We start from the raw sequence: 18,080 nt of genomic DNA on the forward strand, positions 1-18,080 counted from the left end.
CAATAAGCTAAAAATCAAGCTAATCACATTTCAAAACGAGGCCAAAACAAGCCAATCCCTTAGATCCCCCCAGCATGCAGTCTGGGACTGTGGTGGACCCACTGTGCACCCTTGACTCTCTCCCGCCTTGGCCCTGCTTGCCCGTTTGCCCCCCCTCCTTGCCGGGAGCCAATCAAAAAAAAAAAAAAAAAAAAAAAAGCAGCAACAGCAAGCTACAACAAGCAACTCACAAGCCAATTAAGCCAAAAACAAGCTCAATTTCTGCATTTTTTTTCACGGGTTTGGCATATCTGGTTTGGTGGCATGGCAAGGGCAGTGCTAAGGAGTTCCTAGTTGATCCACCGCTACATGGATCCACAAACCTGATCCACGTACCTAACCCTCCCTGCCACCTCCAATACCACCTGGGGCATAGTAAAATCCCAGCTACTATTAAAGCTCAATAGAAGTGGTAGTATGCCAAGCTGCTAGGTTACAAATAGGTTGGTGTAATTCACACCCATGCTTCAGCCCCTTAGTGTGTAAATTACATCATCAAGTTGGACTTTTTTAGACCATCTTACCAATTTGCAACTTACACCCCATATAACCCATCTCTGAATTTGGCCCTTATAGTTTATCGGAGGGTGAAAGGGGTGGCCGTGGGGGGTAATTGTTAAGAACAAAATATGGTTGGTTCAAAAGCAAAACATTCAGAAACTGTCCTAAGCCACCAGATACGGCAATCCAAATGACACCTTCCCTCCCAGAGGCCATTTGAACGTTTGCCTTACAGGCAAGGCAGAAATCACACACTTTCGCTGACCTTATCAGGGGTAGTATTTTCAAGTAATTCTTGAACAATTCTCCAGTGTATAACCACAAACAGGCCTCTCTTGAACATCAGGCATTCCAGGCTTTCTTCACATATTTACTTTTTGAACAAACCCATTTTATCTGGCCTATGCAAAAAAAAATCTCTGGTTCTTTATGCCCCTTCTGCAAATAGGTACATTTTGCTGCATGTGCCTTTCCCCAGATAAATAATGTAAAGAAGACACTCTCAAACACCAGTCTCTGTAGCAGTCCCACTTCCCTGCTATAGGATCTGTAGTCATTCATCACTGCTCCCTCGCACTTTGGTTATTAACCCAGCTCTTTCTCCATTTTAAGATTTCACCATCAAAAGCATGATGTAATTAACCTCTAATACATTTATATGGTGCTATGTCAAAAGGCTTCCTGATGTCTAATAAAAGTGAGTCTTCTCTGGTCACCTCTTCAAAACTAGTGTCATTTGTTATATACACGTTCTCCCTGGGAAGACAGGTAATAGGGTATGGAGCTTTTAACCTCTGACATGCTGGTTTGACTCTAGCCTTCTTCAGTTGCTACAATCTGATGGCTGTTTGACCATCTAGCCACCAGCCCAACAGGAACTAGCATGTCCCCTTGTTAGCAATCTCAACACAGAGACCAAGTAACTGGAGACTGAAGATAGATGAATTCAGACTAGAAATAAGGTACACAATTTTTAACAGCAAGCATAACTTTTGGAACAACTTACCTATGGAGGTAGTGGGTCCTCTCTCACTTGAAGTCTTTAAATCAAAACTTGATGTCTTTCTAAAAGACGTGCTCCAACTTAACCAGGTGGAGAGGTTACTTACCTTACAGTAAGGTGAGTTCTTCAGAATGTTTTTTTCCCGAGGCTGCTCCACTGTAGGATGTGCATGGACCTATGTGCTTTTGACTAGAGATTGCAAAGTAGCATTCGCGGGCCTGCACAGAACAGCACCTCAATGTTCTGAACAAGGGCATATAGGAAGGTGGAAGCCCGCCGCCACTCAGTTTCCTCTTGACCATGAAGCCTAACTGCACAGCAAAGTAGTAAGTAATATCTCCTTTGAGTATACATCCCGATGGATGCTCCACTGTAGGAGACCCCCCGAGCAGTAACTCAATGAAGAGGTGGGTGCTGAGGAAGTAAGACCTGGACAGTTCGAAGGATTACATTACCAAAGGCAATAAAATCTCTGGAAGCAGGTAAGATGGCATAGCATTTGGCAAAGGTAGGGATTGAAAACTAAGTAGCAAACCTACAGATCTCTGCTATGGGAACATCTTGTGGTCTGAGCTCTAGTAGAATGTGCTGTCACTCCTTGACGGGGGTGTATCCCTGCATTCTTGTAACAAGTCCTGTTACAACCCAAAACCCACATGGGACAGCCTTTGTGTGAAAATCAGTTGGCCCTTCATCCTATGTGTGATTGATACAAATAGTCTAGGAGAGGCATGGAATGGTTTAGTCCTGTCCAGGTAGAAGGCAAGGGCCCTCCTGACATCCAAAGGATGAAGGCTTGATTCTTCTCTGGAGGCATGGATGTTTTGGGTAAAAAACTGGTAGGTGAATTTTGTTGTTAATGTTATGTTCCAAGGAGACCTTTGAGAAAAAATGAGGATAGGTACATATTATAGCCTTGTCTTTGTAGAAAGTGTATGTTGTGGGTCCACCATAAGTGCTCCCAGCTCCTACATTTACCTTGCTGAAGTGATGGCAATTAGAAAAGAAATTTTGAGGGAGAGGTGGAGGAGGGAGGTGATCACCGTCAGTTTGAAGGGGGGTTTCCTTTGGGTGTTCAAAACAAGGTTATGGTCTTTCTGGAGGGCCAGTTGTTGAATAGAAGGAAACAGGTTGTATTGTCTGGAAGGTGTTGCAGAAGATGAAGACATAACCAACCAAAAGACAATCTGTGATAGTGCCAGGGGAAAAAAGCACCCATTATTGGGTGAAAAGCATGTCACCCTTTGGTCTCATCAAGAGGGTGCACTCTTTGAAGGGGCAGGGGACTAAAACAATTGAGGAAGCTTTTGAGGACATCTTCTGGGGGATAGAGAAGCTCTTGTCAGAGTATAGAATAGAGCTGAAAAGCCCAACTGTCTCCGAACCATGCCCCTAGGAAAGTTTCCCTCCTGTTAAGGCAATGGCTAAAAGAGGTGCTGGATAGGTTCATTGGTCTGGGAATAGAAGTGGAAGAACCAGCACAGTACACTCATTGGACATTGTATGTGTGGGTGGAATGCTTCCTTTATGTATAGGCCCAAAAGAAATTAATATGTAAAAAGAGAACATTTTCCACTACCAATAAGGGAGACATTTTTGGGGAGATGGCTGATGCAAAATATAGGAGCTCAGCAGGGCTGGTATAGTTAAGGTTGCAACATGGCTTCTGTTTAAAGGCTGACCTTTCTAAGTCCTCTAAAATTGACATGCTTAGTTGGCTTCCTTTGAAATTCGATGTGCCTCAGAAGGGTGCAGGGTAAGGTTAGTGACCCAATTTGGGGTGGCTTGATGCAGCGGTTGGAAAGATATAAGCCCAGAAAAAATTAATTTTTTTTCCAAAGAGTTTCTAGATTTCATTTTATTTTATTTCTGCAAAGAGCTAGAGGTCGAACTATTGATGTGACATGGGTCAAAATGGTCTCAGTCTGTCAAGTTTTACCCAAGATAGTCCATGGCACCAAATAAATCTTTGGGGGACCCACATTGAGAATGGTATTTAAGAAAATGTAAATTTTACAGTGTTTATATGCTGATACAGAAAAATGGCCAAAAAGTTTCCATTTCACCATTTTATATGCTTTTAAATCTAAATGGTTAATTGGATTTCTTTGAAATTTAGCATGCCTTATGGGATAGCATTAGTGATCTACATTTTCGGTCATTTGACCAAGGGGGTTCCTGAGTTACAGGTCTCCACCCCAAACTATTAACCTGAGAGGTACCAAAGACTGGATGAATTAGATAGACGGGTGAGTTCACCACCATCAAGTTATCACAAACTCCCATCTAAAGTAAAAGGAGTTTTGGACATAAATTGTTGGAAGTTGTTAAAATTTGAGAGTCATGGGTGGCAATTTTATGGGGGTGGGGGGGATTATAAATGTAATCAAAGTTTTGGGGAGAAAAAATTTAGTCATCTGAATGTTTCCTGAGAGGAGGGGTTTGGGAATGTAGCAAGGAGAGAGGGATTGTGGGGATGAATGGAAGGGGTGGGAGGCTTTGCACATCCAGCTCTGCCTGTGCACACCAATCCCCTGCACCTCCCAGTTCTGCCCGTGCATGCCAACCTTCCTGCACACCACAGCTCTACCAGTGTGCACCCCAAGCCCCCTGAACTCCCACCTTCCTGTACCTCACAGCTCTACCAGTGCACCCCAGCTCATGCACAAACCCTGCTCCCATCCACCAATTCACTTGGTTGTGTGCTCTTTGGGGCAGGGACTGCACCACTGTAGTTAAGTTTGTATCACAACTTCTGTGTAAAGGCTCATGCAACTGTACCTCTGCCCTCTTTCAGCAATGCCCCAATATGTCTCAAACACACACACCTTCACTCTGCCAATCCCATAGTTGCTGAAATGCACAAGCTCTCCACCTCCTTTTACATCCCATTCCCTCTTGCCCATAGGATTCCATCTAACATTATTAAAGGAGAAAAAGGCGGGGAAAGATTGCCCATGCCACCTTCCCTCTGCCCTCTTCAAACATTGTCTCAGTGTGCACATAATCACATTGGCCCTTGGCACTATAAGATTCAGGAGGTTCCAGATCCTGACGTATACTCCCTGACCCACTTAGCCAACTCCCCAGAAAGAATACCACGTGTACAATTTAAGAACCACTTCACAGCCTTTACAACCCCTTTGCACTTATTTAAAGGATACCATCTCAGCCCTACATTTTCACTTAACCATCATTAGAGGATTAGAATCCTCTCATATTCCACCTCACTGCTGACAACAACCTTTGTAATAAAAGCTCTGTGCCCTGCTACCAACATAGCCTACACAATTCTGCATTTAGAAATTATGCTTACTGCATCCTGACAGTACATGTGCATCTCTTCTGTTCTGTCACACGTGAAGTGCAAAACATAGATCTCCTCAGATCACAGTCACAGCCCTGTCTCATACCTCAGAGTAATCCACAGATCTTGCAAACATACCTCCACCAAGCAGAGCTAACCACTGCCTCCACTACTCAGTTCCTGACACAGAACACACTCACTTTACCTGGAGTGCATGCAGACAATAAATGACTAGACTGCTTGCTATTGACAACATCCTTTGTAATAAATCCTATGCCCTGCTAATTGTACAACGTACACAATTCCGCATTGAAATGATGCGTACTGGATCCTGAAGGTACACATGCAGCTTTTCCCTTTGCTCACACACATCAGAGGGCGTAAACCACAAATCTCCTCAGATCATAATCACAGCTCTGTCACACAGCTCAAAGAAATCCACACACGTCATTGGGGACTCACAGGTGTATAAAGGGACAGATAAAGCAAAATAAAAAAAAACATAATTTGGGGTCCCAGGAGCTGCCACCACTTCATGAAAATGATGCTGTGTACCTCTCTGATGGGAAAAAATGGTTGTTAACAGCAGTGGTGTCACAAGAGGTTGCCCTGCGGCCATATGAGGCTCTCACCCCAGACAGAGTCATACTATGGAGGAATAGGTGACATCTTCTCCAAATCACAGAAGGGAAGGAGATAAGGAGCACTGAGTCTGCTGTTTTGCCTGAGAGGGTCTCAGACAAGCAACCACTACAGCAGGTTGAGGTAATGGAGGGACATGGAACCACAAAAACAAGTGGACTCGCTGCGTCCTGACAGCAGTAGTGCTGAGGTTCCAGGGGAGCCCTCCAGGTCCAAACGATAGCTCAGGGCACCTCAAAGGCTCATAGAATGTTATTGAATTTAGTGATTGGGCTGGTTATAAAAGTGTTTGTAATTATGTGCTATATGAATATGGGGTTGTAAGTGTTTTTGTTATTAACGTTTGGCTTGGAAGGGAAGATGTGGTATTGGGGACTTTGCCTTTAAAGGCTGAGCTGCCCAGACAGAGTCTGGGCAGGGCGCTGTGAAGCTCTTGTTATTATGCACAGCAAGCTGGAACAGGACACAGGATAAACCAGATCTCTCGCATGCTCCCTGAGCACTGAGTGATCATATGACAGGACGCCCCAGGAAGCCCCTGCCAGTCTTATGTTCTGTGTTCCTAAAGGTGATCTCTCCAAATCAGGGCTGAGGCATATAGGTGGAGCGGTGTAGCTGGGGGAGGGTGCAGGGAGGGGAGATTGCTTTGTTATTGCCTGTACTGTACCTGTTCTGTGTTAAATAGAGGATTTTATTCTCCAGGGCTACCAAAATCCAGTACCTTTTCTTCAGCAGCAATAAATTCACATGCATTCTCCAGGACTGCATCCCTCTCCCTCATGATAAATCTGCAACTGACAGGTCTGTACCTCCAGCTGTCCCTTGTTCTTGTCACTAATTAATGCTGTCTGCCCTTTCCCACTACGCAGGGCAGGAGTACAGGTTTGTAATTGCAAGGTTGTCCTTATAAATGCAATGCAACCTTGATCAGCTGACACCTGAAGCTTTTGGCTAAAAAAGGATTTGGAAGAATAGAGGCTGGCTCTGAGTGTAGAATTCGCGATCCGCAGAGCCTGCTCAATTAACTGAGCAGAACCAAGCAAGCTTTCTAAACAAATGAGGAGAGGAAACAGAAGGATCTAACATTGATTAAAAGGCCTTTAAGGGTTTAGCACAAAACAGGAGAGGACAACAGTTGAGCCAGGTGGTGCCCTCTGCTCCCCCATGTATGAAGTTATAGATCACTTCTCTTGGTTTCTTCATTTGCCATCTCTTTTAGGCCTGTGGGATGCAGGCCATGTTCTATGGGAATTCTCTCTCACTAGTTGCTCTGATGTCTTTTTCACCTGCTGTGTGTAGGACCCTTAGTTTTAGTAATTCATTTTCTGTCCTAGGAAAATGTCTTTTTGATTCTGGCAAGTTTCCCCTACTCTTCCTAGTGAGTTTTGAGGCAAAGAAATTTTTCAGTTTCCCAGCATTATCTGCTTCTTCCATGACCAACTTCCTCTCTTTTCCCCTTGGCTCTAGCAGTCTCCCACAGACCTTTTGTTCCAGCATAATTGTAAAATCGTTTGTCTTCATGTGTTTTGTTGCCTTTCCATCATTTTTGCTCATGGCTTTGCTGATTGTTCTCTGCCCCCTCCTACCTCAATGCCTCCCCTTCCCCCCCCCTCCACCCCACACTCTTCTCTAACTTTGTGCTTTGATCCAGTTCCTGTTGTTCATATATTTTACTGTATCTTTGTGTTAACTCCCTGCTCAACCCCCATCCCACCCCCAAGGTAATTGGTCATTTTTTTGCTTGCCCAACATTTCCATCTTGATAGTAAACATCTTGAGCTCCATGTAATTTACCTTTTCAATGTTTTCCATTCATTCCAGTTGCACAATGTGTTGCACACAATAAGGCCTGAAACCTATTCTCAAAAATCAGAGTAATGTTTGTGTATTTGAAGGCAGAATTTGGCAGCTTTACATTCATTTTCCATAGTACTTTGTGGAAGCATTAGCTCTTTGTATTTCTATTGTGAGGACTTTGCCTGAACCTAATTTTAACTATAATTAGATTAAGGACACTTATTATTTTAGTGACATGGGCTTTTCTATTTATTCAGATTATTGAAAATTCCAAAATACTTATTTTCTTGTGAAATCAAATCCTGCTTGCATTGAAATCAATGAGATTTTTACTAGGAAGATTTAGGGGGTGGTGGTTTGAGAATTTTGCGCACTGCTATCTTGAATATCTGATCTTGTCTCCCTTACCAACATTCTGATCTTTAGTGCAACACTAGATATTCAGAGATATACTGAGACATTCAATATTTTACTTTAGAGCACATAATTAAAATCTTACCTGCATTTTTACATGAATGACAACATTTTGTTTTAAAAAAGCAAATTGTCTAGTGACAAGGACTGGAATCAGGGGTTCTGGATCCTGAATCTGGCAACACCTCAATGTGAGACACTCGGAACACTTTAGAAATGTGAAAGATTAGTTTGTAAAGTGCTTTGAGATCCTCAGCCTGTCTCTGCATCAGACCTTCCATCTGAAGAACATGGGGAAAATCTGTATTATTTTTATGAATAATAGGCATGACTCAGTTTCACCCACTAACTTTTGTATTGTTACCTACTGGGATTGAAGGAAAGGGTGCTGGAACAGGGGCTAGAGGGGTATGGCCCCATCACTTTTTACCGGCCGTAAGGGCAAGCGGAGGAGGAGAGGAGAGGTGGTGTGAGAGCAGGGCCTCAGGGAGAAGGGGTGGCATGGGGGGACAGGGACATGGTTCGGCCACCACTGGCCCCCCACTTTCAGGGAGCTTCCATTGCTCCTAATTGAAGGGTTTAATGTATTTCCTGGGACAGGGAAATAAGAGGGGTTTTGGTCAGATAGTTCATACCAACCTCAGACATGCCTATCAAGAACATGTACATGGAGGTACCTTGAAGAGACAATGGAAGACTATGCCTGAAGAGACAATGGGAGCTTTTCTTGACTGCTGCTCACAAACCGGGAAGAATTAGTAGGGGAAGCAAAAGTGGATGGGAATCTGGGAGGCAGTGACCATGAGTTGGTTGAGTTCAGGATCCTGACGCAGGGAAGAAAGGTAAGCAGCAGGATACAGACCCTGGACTTCAGGAAAGCAGACTTCGACTTCCTCAGGGAACGGATGGCCAGGATCCCCTGGGGGACTAACATGAAGGGGAAAGGAGTCCAGGAGAGCTGGCTGTATTTCAAAGAATCCCTGTTGAGGTTACAGGGACAAACCATCCCGATGAGTCGAAAGAATAGTAAATATGGCAGGCAACCAGCTTGGCTTAATGGTGAAATCCTAGCGGATCTTAAACATAAAAAAGAAGCTTACAAGAAGTGGAAGGTTGGACATATGACCAGGGAAGAGTATAAAAATATTGCTCGGGCATATAGGAATGATATCAGGAGGGCCAAATCACACCTGGAGCTGCAGCTAGCAAGAGATGTCAAGAGTAACAAGAAGGGTTTCTTGAGGTATGTTGGCAACAAGAAGAAAGCCAAGGAAAGTGTGGGCCCCTTACTGAATGAGGGAGGCAACCTAGTGACAGAGGATGTGGAAAAAGCTAATGTACTCAATGCTTTTTTTGCCTCTGTCTTCACGAACAAGGTCAGCTCCCAGACTGCTGCGCTGGGCATCACAACATGGGGAATAGATGGCCAGCCCTCTGTGGAGAAAGAGGTGGTTAGGGACTATTTAGAAAAGCTGGACGTGCACAAGTCCATGGGGCCGGACGAGTTGCATCCGAGAGTGCTAAAGAAATTGGCGGCTGTGATTGCAGAGCCATTGGCCATTATCTTTGAAAACTCGTGGCGAACCGGGGAAGTCCCGGATGACTGGAAAAAGGCTAATGTAGTGCCAATCTTTAAAAAAGGGAAGAAGGAGGATCCTGGGAACTACAGGCCAGTCAGCCTCACCTCAGTCCCTGGAAAAATCATGGAGCAGGTCCTCAAAGAATCAATCCTGAAGCACTTACATGAGAGGAAAGTGATCAGGAACAGCCAGCATGGATTCACCAAGGGAAGGTCATGCCTGACTAATCTAATCGCCTTCTATGATGAGATTACTGGTTCTGTGGATGAAGGGAAAGCAGTGGATGTATTGTTTCTTTACTTTAGCAAAGCTTTTGACACTGTCTCCCACAGTATTCTTGTCAGCAAGTTAAAGAAATATGGGCTGGATGAATGCACTGTAAGGTGGGTAGAAAGTTGGCTAGATTGTCAGGCTCAACGGGTAGTGATCAATGGCTCCATGTCTAGTTGGCAGCCGGTATCAAGCGGAGTGCCCCAGGGGTTAGTCCTGGGGCCAGTTTTGTTCAATATCTTCATAAATGATCTGGAGGATGGTGTGGATTGCACTCTCAGCAAATTTGCGGATGATACTAAATTGGGAGGAGTGGTAGATATGCTGGAGGGCAGGGATAGGATACAGAGGGACCTGGACAAATTGGAGGATTGGGCCAAAAGAAATCTGATGAGGTTCAATAAGGATAAGTGCAGGGTCCTGCACTTAGGACGGAAGAACCCAATGCACAGCTACAGACTAGGGACCGAATGGCTAAGCAGCAGTTCTGCAGAAAAGGACCTAGGGGTGACAGTGGACAAGAAGCTGGATATGAGTCAGCAGTGTGCCCTTGTTGCCAAGAAGGCCAATGGCATTTTGGGATGTATAAGTAGGGGCATAGCGAGCAGATCGAGGGACGTGATCGTCCCCCTCTATTCAACATTGGTGAGGCCTCATCTGGAGTACTGTGTCCAGTTTTGGGCCCCACACTACAAGAAGGATGTGGATAAATTGGAGAGAGTCCAGCGAAGGGCAACAAAAATGATTAGGGGTCTGCAACACATGACTTATGAGGAGAGGCTGAGGGAACTGGGATTGTTTAGTCTGCAGAAGAGAAGAATGAGGGGGGATTTGATAGCTGCTTTCAACTACCTGAGAAGTGGTTCCAGAGAGGATGGTTCTAGACTATTCTCAGTGGTAGAAGAGGACAGGACAAGGAGTAATGGTCTCAAGTTGCAGTGGGGGAGGTTTAGGTTGGATATTAGGAAAAACTTTTTCACTAGGAGGGTGGTGAAACACTGGAATGTGTTACCTAGGGAGGTGGTAGAATCTCCTTCCTTAAAAGTTTTTAAGGTCAGGCTTGACAAAGCCCTGGCTGGGATGATTTAATTGGGGATTGGTCCTGCTTTGAGCAGGGGGTTGGACTAGATGACCTCCTGAGGTCCCTTCCAACCCTGATATTCTATGATTCTAAGACTAAGGACTGGTCACTAATGACTGCCAGCCAAGAGAGACGGAATGTGTGAAACCAGAGTGACCGCTACTTGAAGTAAAGAACTGAAGCGTGAGCAGACTTTTCAATCCTAGACATTTTGGGGCAAAAGAGGCAGGTTGTTTTGCCAGTATGTGCAGACATGTAAGCTTTCTTTTTCCATTCTAAGCAGAGAAACCTACATACTGTATTCCAGTTGACTAACATAAATGCTGTCGACTTTACAAAGACTGTTCTCTATCACAGCAAACATCGGCTGATTGCATTGTTTCTAAAGAGGTAAAGTCTCCAACAGGGATTCAAGCTCTTTTGTACTCACTGAGGGAGCCATGGTGAGAAACAAACAGGAGTGTTGAAGCCAGAAGTCCAGTCTCAGAGTAGCGAGCATAGACTCCCCCTTGCAAAAAAGTGCAGGCCTCAGACCTATGACTAAAAGGGGTGCCCCCCAGAAAGGCTGTCAGAGGCAAGTTAATCCTGTGTATCGGTGACAGGCTGCTATTTTCTTTTCAGTTTAGACTAGACTCTCAGGAGAGACATATACCGTGCTCTCTCCTCAAGCTTTACTTTTGCATTTTCTTGTTTTGCTATTCTCTAGTTGATTGTGTTTCTGTTCAGACTTTACTCAGTTTCACTTGCAAGTTCTCATGTATAGAAGGGTGGACTCATGACTGGCATGCTACCTCATAGCTGGGCACAGCCTAGCAGCCCCTCTCTCTTGCACCTCCTGCGGACAGTCCATCCAATCCCATGGTGGTATGACTTGGCCCTTCGAGGGTAACAGAAAGTCCAACCAATAATTTGATGTCCATACAAAATATCTTTCACCCCAATTCTGACCTCATGGACTTTATCCCCTTCTCAGGGTCTTCATGCCACCTTACCAGTGGGTGTTAGGGGAACCCAGGCCCACCCTCTGCATTGAATTCCAGACTAGCAACTGCAGGATAAGCAGTCAAGGTTCACTCCACCAGACTCCTTGCTGCTACTTTCCTGTTCTCCTTTCTAACAAGCCTGTGAACAGCCCCCTCCAAGTTCACCCTTCTTTCAGGGCTAGGACACATGGGGCTCACTCTGGGAATCCCCTAATAAATCCCAAATCAAAAGGGTAACCTTAAACCACTTTCTGCCCCCCTCAGGCTTGCTATTTCATCCCTTTCTATTCCTCAGCTGAATGCCTCCCAGAGCTCTCTCCACCCTGGTGGCTTCTCTCTGACGCTCCTGGCTTCTTACCAGACTTTGCTACGCAGGAGAGGATTCCAGGGCTAACTTTCCCTAGGCTTCTTCTTTGACACCAGTCTCTCCACATACTAATCCCAGAGCATAACTGTAAAATTCTTCCCTCACCCCTTCTGCCCCAGACTCCCTGCCTTTATAGCAACCACACAGCTCTTCTCCCAGCTGGGACTCATCTTTAATTGGGGCTGATCCATATTCCAGGTTTAACCAGATGGGTTAATTGGCCTCTCAGCCCACATTAATCCCTTTTAAAGCCAGGATGGGAGTATATACCCCATCAGATAACCCAATGTTGCCATGCTTGTGTTCCAAATACTGCAGGGGATATTGATTTTTTTTTTTAATAAAAGTTTGTTAGAATGAAAAAAACCCAAACATTCCTATTAGTTTTAGGTTTTGTAAAATCTTGTTTTTACAAAACCAAAATGTTTCTACCTAGTGTGACCTGACAGAGTCACATAACGAAGTATCTGTGACTGCTCTGGTTTCTTGTAGAGCTCAGTAGTTATTGTATTTCTATAATATTCTTTTCTGGGACTCCTTGAAACACATGCTAGGTCAAGTTACTAAGAAACACCTCAACAAAATACAACAACCTTATTTTTAGGTGAAGTATTATTTGCCCATCCAGTAAAGACAAACAACATTGGAATGTACACAAACCTGGAGTGAAATGTTCTTATCTACCCTGTACTGTGACCAGAATTTATATTTAGAAACAAGAAATCATGACTGAGATTACAGAAAGTGCTTCAGAATTGTGACAACATCCCAGAGAACATGTACAAAGCCTTAGTCCTACTTGAAAGAAACGTGCTAATGGTCGGGGTCAAATTCTCCCTTGCACAGGAAAAACCTGAATAGGGGACAGGAAACTCCATGAGCTTCAATTCAGAGGCTTCCACCTTATCTTTTTATTGGAGAGGGTGAAGACACTTCTTTGCCCTCTATCTACGGATCTTGGGACACTGAGCCTGTACCTCATAATTGCTTCAGGAGGCATGCTCTCATGTGGTCCCTAACAGCCACTGCCCCCAGTTTCCTCCTCAGGTGGATTTACTTAGAATAGGATACAATAAAATTAAATGTTGGATGGGTCAACATGATCTTATGTAAATTACCCCCACAGAGCTAAGGCCAGGGGTGAAGGTGAGGAATAATGTCTCAGAGAGCAGCCATCCCCGCACCCTTGGAATTTGAAATCTGCAATGCATTCTTAGAGGAGTTTCCAGAGGATTACAGAGTAAGTATTCCTCTCTTCCACACAGCTCAGATGTGCCAGGTCTGGGTTCTGTCCATGCACAGAAACACAGGAAACACTCAGGCCCCAGCTTTTTATAAAACAGGGCACAGAAAAGCTACTAAAAACATGAACTGTAATGGTAAGGAGGTTTCTATTTGGGGTTTCAAAAAGCTTGCAAACAGTTGAGACACAGTTTTCAGGAAAACTACTTTCAGCAGCACAACCCTATGTGCAGGATATTATGATAGTGAGGGGAAATCATTCCATGCCTAGTGTCCTAAAATGGTATAATGAGGTGCTTTTTAGCCTGTAGTCCATGGACCCCCAGGAGTCCGTAGACTATTTCTAAGGAGTCCATGAAAGGTTGTTGTTACCATAGAACAGTGGTTTTCAACCTGTAGTCTGCAGACCTCTGGAGGTCCATAGACTATATCTAAGATTTCCAAAGGGGCCTGTACCTGCATTTGAAATTTTTTAAGAGTCCACAAATGAAAAAAGATTGAAAAGCACGAGTATAATGCAATATTTTAATGTATTCTGGGATACCTTTCCATCACTGAAAATGACTGAGATCCAGTGAGATATTAGCCAAACGTCCTAAGTGTATTAGTCAATACTGAGGAACAGTTCAGTCAGCCACATTTTTACAGACTGCTCTGTTAACTATCCTGAAGGCAGCAAGAGGTATTTGAATGACAGGATCCCACTTCTGAATCCTTTTGAATGAACAAAACTTCTTTGTATATGAACATTTTTTCCCCAAAGACTCCAGATGTTTTCCCGGGTTGTTTATGGGAATGGGTAAAAGGTCAAGTTTGTGTTGACAAAGAGTCTTGCTTGTTTTCTCCCAAATTGCCACTTCTTCAGTTCACAAGCAGCAGTAATATTTTAAGGGAACTCAGTTTGTTTTGCATTACATAGGGCTTGCTTACACAGGGGATTTTTGCACCAGTGTACTGCATCACTGTGGCTACACTAGTGCAACCTTGAGTGTAAATGCACTGCTGCGGTGTAATAAGTCACTTGCACTGGTATGACTTACCCATACAAGTCACTTTTTACACAAGTGCAGGGCATCAATGCTAGGGGGTTGCGCTGCTGCAGCTTGTTAGTGTAGTACGCTGGTGAAAAAATCCCCAGTGTGGACAAGCCCTTGGAGCAGGTTGGGCTCATGCATTGCTTGGAGGGTTGATGAAGTTTGAGGAGCTAGTTGTGGATTTACCATGATGCTGGGCTTCAAAAAGCTTGTTCTTTCCTGTTATTCCCCACTCCCAAGCCTCTCCTGAATCTCGTTGCTGATTTCCAGCTTGCCTTTACAGATCTCTGCCTGAAGAGGCAGAGATTAACTTAAACCTATGGACCTAAAATCCCCAGACCTTTGGTGAATTTTGGACCCAGATCCAAATCCAAACATTGCAAGCTCTGGCCCATTTTTACTGGGAAAAAAAATAGCAAAAAACAGTGGCACCAGAGATCTCTTAATGAAGATCAGCACTGCAACCCAACTTTGTAAAATTTAACCGTTTTCCCATAGCGTATGCAACACAAACACTGCCACCTGGTGCTACGCCTGAAGACCCAGAAAGTGGAACTGACTAGTTATACTGCCCAGCTAAGTGAAAGGCAGAATGCCAACAAACAGCACAAAAGGGTGACAATGAAATTCATTTTCTAAACATCAATAATCTCAGATATGAATAGCACGTTGCTACTAGGCCTTGACAACTCACCCTCTGCGCCTACCATGTCCACTTGGAACTTCAGGGTGAATAGAATTCAGATCCGCCTGTTCAAAACAAACCAACCGTATACACCGAAACCCAATTTATAACACTTAAGCAAAAAGAGACTCTCCATTCGCTATTTGCAATATAGCGGCTAACATTTATGTAGTTCTGAATCTAGCCCAAAGAGGGCAGCCACTCACTGTTAGTTCATTACAGTATAAATATGATTTATAAGCTCTGCTGCTAGCATTAATGAGATACTGATTTTAAATGTAATTTTAAAACCTTGTTTCCTTGATATGCCAAAGAAAGTAGGCTTCTAAACATACATTGTTCCAAATAAAGACAAAAACCAAAGAGAATCTTGTCATCCCCAGGGAGGAACTCAGGAGATTAGACTAATTGAGTAAGGTCTCATTTTTCACTTAGCCTTTCACTGGAGGCAGCTGTTTTCCTCACTACAACCTCAATTACCCTCTGTGCTCATCATTTACTTCTGAAGCTTTTAGGAAAAATAGCCAAAGCACCAGACAAATTGCTCCCCCTAGCAGGAGACTGAGCATCTCCCCATGACAACATGAAGTCCCACAGTCTGAAACTAAGCAAGAAGACAAAGGAAGGCTAAACGAGTTGGGGATCTACCATAATTTCAGACCCTTCCTCAAAATTTCACTCCCGGAGAGATTTTCCCTCCTCGTAACCCCAGACCTATGGGGACCCTTGTTTAGGATGACCAGATAGCAAGTGTGAAAAATCGGGACAGGCGGTGGCGAGGTGGGGGGTAATAGGAGCCTATATAAGAAAAAGCCCCAAATATCAGGACTGTCCCTATAAAATCGGGACATCTGGTCACCCTACCCTTGTTATCCTTCCATTCCTAAATCCTCAATCTTCCTTCCATGTGAATCAGCCCACTCATTCAGCCCCTGGCAGCCAAACAGCCTGCTACAATCTCTGCTGCCTGATAATCAGTCTCTGACTCAGTGCTCACTCCAGGGCCCCTCTAACCTTGAGGCCTGGATCCCAAGGATCCTACTTCAATCTGCCCTTACCCCCAGGATTGCTTCCACTCATTGTGCATCCAAGTGCTTTTCTTGGACAACAGTTGGAACTCCCAGCCTCAGGGACTCATCACTGATGTAATCTCTGAAAATATTTGCAAAACGCCAGAGATGTTTTGAATTCTTGGTGCCTGAGCAATCCAACAGCTATTGAACCATCTGTGCAGAAGTATCTGCCTAGGCTGGCTCAAGCTTTAATATATTGCTAGAACCACAGTAGGTTTATTATTATTTGTATTAGAGTAGCATGTAGAGTTCCCAGATGAAACCCCATGTGCGAGGTCCTGTACATAACACATTAAGAGTCAGTTCCGACCCCAAAGAATTTACAGTCTAAATAGACAATAGTTGGGAGTGGAAACTGAGAGGAAGGGACTTGCCTAAGGCCACATAGCACATTGGTGGCACAGCTGGGAATAGAACCCCTATTTTCTGAGTTCCAGCCCAGTGCCTTATCCACTAGACTATGCTGCCTTTCCATGCATTTACTAATATATCAAGCAGACTGGCAACGTGACTGTCATGGCAGAGTGAGGAAGTGGATTTGGTGAGCTCCCACTCTCCCCGTCCTTCATCACCTGCAAGCTTTACAATGAAGCCCCCAGCTAGACCCTACTCCTCCAACTAGACTCTGTTGCGGTATCCCTGAAGAGCAGAAAGCTGGTAAGAATAAGGCAGAGGGGCAGGAGCAGAGAAGCTGTTAAGAGCCTCCGACCCACTATGAGTACAATGTCAGAAGCAGGCTGGCTGAGAGGCCCATCTGCCTCAACACTGGTGTATACATCGCAGTATTGCCAACCCCAAAGGCTGAAAACTCATGAAAGTAAAAAAAAGAAAAAAGGAACCAAACACAAAAAATAATCTTATCTTTTGATGTTTGAACTCCCCCCTGTCCCTCACAGTGTATGCATGTGGCCATTAGCGTTGCCAATGCTCCCAAATTTGTTAAAGTGATTTTGGCCTCCACTGCAGGAGATCTCACCCTCATATCTGCCTATTCTCCCACTCTCCACATCAGTTCTGCTCCCACAGCCTCACCTCCGCTCTTGCAGCTTCAGGGGCTCTTCACCCCTCTTTTCAAAGCCTGCAGGGATGGGATTGTAGGCAGTGTTGCCAATGTCAAGGCTGGAGTTTTGGCAAATTGCATGAGGAAAATAGCTGCTAAAGTAGCCAAATGACAGATATGGTGAAAATTTGGGCTTTTTGAACCATTCACAATCTTTGCGTTCCAGACACTATCCAGCAGGAGGGTGTTCATTTGTGTAAAGTAAAATACTGATATTAGAAATTTAAAAATAAAAAACAACAGGAATATTTCTATCTGCCTCAGGTTTTATAAATATCTTTCTTTTATGAAATGTAAGTTTGGAGGCAAATGTAACCTGACAGGGCAGCCATTTAAATCATAGCTACTGACAAACTCAGGGTCTGCCTCATCATGGTGAAGGCCCCGGCCGGGGGCTGCAGTGGGAGGAAGGGAAAGGGGCCAACTGATCTGTGCTTCTTTTCAACTCCTGGCACTGGGTGAGGGGAGTCCCTTGTCCTTGCGCTTCCGAAAATCACTCCCTAGCAGCACCCCCACAAATGCTCTTTAACCCCCAGCATACCCGCCCTTGTTCCCCGCTTCCCCAGCAGGGCCCCCCTGCCCCACACCACCCCCAAGTAGGGGTCCCCACTTGTACTTCAGCAGCTCCCACATCCCCTCCCAACAGCGAGCTCTGGCTGCTCCCTGATGCCAGCCCTCAACAGGGTGCCCGACTGTCACCCCACTATCCCTTGCCAGGCACCAGATGGCATATGGAGTTTGAGCCCCCTCATATCAGCAGGGTGTGGTCCACAGGAAGGGTTACCCCTAGATCATATGATGAAACCCCTTAAAAAGCCAGTCCAGGATCTCACAGAGGAGGGGGGTGCGATACCCACCATGTACTCCTGGAGCTCATTCGCTGTTTCCGGCTTTGCCGCCCCACCTCTCGTCATCACCACAGAGACAACGCACACTGCTCACTTCTGCTCTCTGCTCCATCCTGTCAGACATGGCCCAGACCTGGCTGCACTCTAAGATGGT

This window comes from Lepidochelys kempii, chromosome 3 (assembly GCF_965140265.1).
Source record: "Lepidochelys kempii isolate rLepKem1 chromosome 3, rLepKem1.hap2, whole genome shotgun sequence".
Classification (NCBI taxonomy): domain Eukaryota; kingdom Metazoa; phylum Chordata; order Testudines; family Cheloniidae; genus Lepidochelys; species Lepidochelys kempii.